This window comes from Chondrus crispus, genomic scaffold (genome assembly GCF_000350225.1).
Source record: "Chondrus crispus Stackhouse genomic scaffold, scaffold_106, whole genome shotgun sequence".
In the NCBI taxonomy this organism is placed as follows: domain Eukaryota; phylum Rhodophyta; class Florideophyceae; order Gigartinales; family Gigartinaceae; genus Chondrus; species Chondrus crispus.
In genome coordinates, this window is record NW_005178929.1 from 216525 (window position 1) to 218736 (window position 2212).

Below are 2212 nucleotides of genomic sequence, written 5' to 3' on the forward strand. Positions count from 1 at the left end.
CCCCACATCCTCCTCCGGCTCGCCGAGACGGAGGCTGTCCGGGAATGCCGGGAGAAAAAGGGATTGGGAAAAAAGATCCCGGCGGGCCCAATCAGTGCGCGCGCAACGGAGCGCGTCGCGGCCTCCCACGCGCGCTCGCGCGCTCGCGCTACGTTTACGCAGCCTGTTGCTGTCGTGCATCTTTTTACAGCGCATCGCATCGTCGAGAGGCACCACACGGCCGCGGATTAATGGTGTCCTCGCCTGAATTCATGGTGCGAGCTCTCGCGGGCGACGTGCGCGGCGCCGCGTCCCTCAATGGCGCCCCAAATTCCAAGGCGCCGCGCAGACTCGGCGGCGGTAAATCACCGCCCACGTCATCCAGGCTGGTGCAAACATGACTGCCGGTTGCTGTTGCCGCCCATGTCGGTCGCGGTCAGAGGGCGGCAATTCAGGCGTGGCCTTCCTTCCTTATTCACCACCGTGATCTGGGAAGATTGACACGCGGCATTCGTGCAACCTTGCAATCGGCACATATCCCCCATCCCCATCCTTGCAATCGGCACATATCCCCCACCCCCATCCCCCATCGCTATCGCCGTAGCCACCGCGAAACTGTCCCGGAAATCTCATCTCGGGGCAGCTCAAAGCTGTTTACAGCTTGGTTGCATCGAAGGGGTCAACCTGGAAGGAAACCGCATTCTTTAATTGTATATCCAAGTTTTCATTCTGTATCCAATTTTATAATATACCCACATGGACGTCCCACACACGTGCAGCGAGAGGGGAACCCATCACCCCATCACCCCATCACCACAAGTGATGGACCCTCGTGACCACGTGCGGAGACTTAAACACTACGCCCACCCGTTCCCCGTCAGCGACTGCCACTGCCAATCTAACGCGCCCCGACCAATAACTGCCATTCCTCTGGCTGCATGGCGGACTGGCGCAGTTGAGAGAAAAAAAACAAAAACAGAAAACATGCGCTTTCGGCGGTAACGGCCGTTTTGCACACCCGGAATTCACGGCAGTCGGTGGACTGCTGCTTGGTCGCCAACAAGCCGCCCTAATGTTACACTTGGCGCGCGCGACGTCTCTGCCATTCCGATACACACGCGTTCCGTTGCGGCCGTCGCAACTTGCGCGCCAGACGCTGCCTGTCTTTGTTTTATTCCCGTTTTTTTTTTTTTTTTGTTCCACACACTTGTTACACGATCGAGCTGCAGTATTGTACTTGTACGGTACTGTACCCTAGGGTACGGTATGCACTCGGTGAGTAAGCAGGTCGTGGTCACAGCGACTCTGGACAAGACCCTACACAACTCAGCCGACGCATGTTTGCAGTGTACTGTACCCTTACAAGGGTACAGTATATGTAGACGGCAGTACAGTATGTGGACGGCACCGTGCGGGGTCAACAAGGCTTTCCCGAGGAAGCCGCGGTGGTTGCAAAAAGGGGGGGCTTGGCGTTTCGGATACTGCACGCCGGAGAGTCTTGCCCGTTTTGGACCGGAAGGCGGAAGCGCCTTCTCCTCTTCCAAGGACACCCCCCACTAGTGCGTCGATTATACAGGCTACAGTGCCAACAAGGAAGTGGTTAGAGGGCTGGAAGCAATCAGTTGGACCCTCTCCCGGTTGGACCCTCTCCAGTTGGACCCTCTCCAGTTGCGCACCCTCTGCCTGTCACAACCCGTCCTCTGTTTACATAAGATATGTCAGGCAGCAGGTCTCCGATAGCGTGCAGCTAGCGCGTACGGCACATGCGAGTACTGTACCCTTCGAAGGGTACTGTAGCGCAGCAGAAATCGGAAGCAGAAATGAGTTTTGGAGCACAGTAGCACACAACGCGCCGTACACCAGTGAGACCTGACGTGTGTACGGAACGGGCTGGAGCCCGAAAAACGCTCCACTAGAATCGCCTGTATGGCACATGTGACCACACAGCACACGCGCGTCACCTGACACGGGGAAACAGGTGCAACCTGCCGCCACCCCCTCTTACCTTCTCCGCACTGACGCCCGCCGCTGACCGTACAGTATGCTGTTGACAGCACGGGCTGATGTCACCCCGCGCCCCTCCGCTTCCCCTTCGCCCCCTCCCCGATGACATGTCGCCCGCCACGAGCCACCGCCGCGCGCAGTCTCGGCCGCGCACCCTGCTGCACCCCGCGCAGCCACCATGTGCAAGACAAGCGATTCCAGTGGAGCGTTTTTCGGGCTCCAGCCAGTT